This window comes from Tupaia chinensis, unplaced genomic scaffold (assembly GCF_000334495.1).
Source record: "Tupaia chinensis unplaced genomic scaffold, TupChi_1.0 Scaffold138666_1, whole genome shotgun sequence".
NCBI classification, from domain to species: Eukaryota; Metazoa; Chordata; class Mammalia; order Scandentia; family Tupaiidae; genus Tupaia; species Tupaia belangeri.
This window is the reverse complement of record NW_006198558.1, coordinates 519,527-520,234: the sequence shown is the minus strand read 5'-3', so window position 1 is coordinate 520,234 and position 708 is coordinate 519,527. Positions and strand designations below refer to the sequence as shown.

Below are 708 nucleotides of genomic sequence, written 5' to 3'. Positions count from 1 at the left end.
AACTAGTACTTCAAGCACTTCATTGACTCACACTTAAATTAGTGCCTAGGTTCCCCCATCAGCCAGTTCATTTTAACCTTGACTTCCCACAGCTGTACTGCTTTTACTCAGTCCAAAAAAACTCTGATTCCACCCTTTCTGCCTCTTCTGAGGCAATAGAAGGGAGGAAAAACAAAACCCATTCCTTTAAGAAAGATTCCGCCTCCTCTCTTAAAAGCAAACGCCTAATGGTAATTGTGGAGTCTCTGCAAGTCACACACTTTACTACTCAGCATTGGGAGAAGCTGCTGCCGCTGCTGCCTGCTGCTGCTGGTTGGAGGCTGCAGTGGGTTTCTGTGCAGCACTGCAGATTCCACACCTGGAGAACCGGCGACTCAGGCACCCACGTTTCCTGCTCTGGACACAAGGAAGCCTTGGATCTTTAGCGGGTAAGCAGATCTATCCATTTTGTCCAGAAATCATGGAAAAGGGAATGCTCATGGAAAAGACTCTTCACTAGACATGCTTAAAATGTATTATGTTAATTTGTCTTCCTTTGGTGGTGGTAGGCTCTAGATTTGTGGCTGGCAAATGCCTTGCAGACTATTATCTGATATCTGCCTTTAACATAGTTCTTCTTCTGCTGTTCCTAAAAAAGCAAACCTTGATGCATACAAAGCTTTTTTTTTTTTTTTTTTGTTTTTTAAATCCAAAAAAACCCCAACCACA

At 43.2% G+C, this 708-nt stretch overlaps 1 protein-coding gene across 1 annotated transcript in view; it reads left to right on the top strand.

The window, feature by feature from the left end:
- The first annotated feature begins 264 nt into the window (after positions 1-264).
- The window catches only part of ADD3 (adducin 3), a 196,083-nt gene continuing 195,639 nt past the window's right edge, over positions 265-708 (top strand). Inside the window, exon 1 of the mRNA XM_006161610.3 lies at positions 265-428. The gene's annotated coding sequence lies outside the window, so the exon portion shown is untranslated. The remainder of the gene's footprint in view (positions 429-708) is intronic.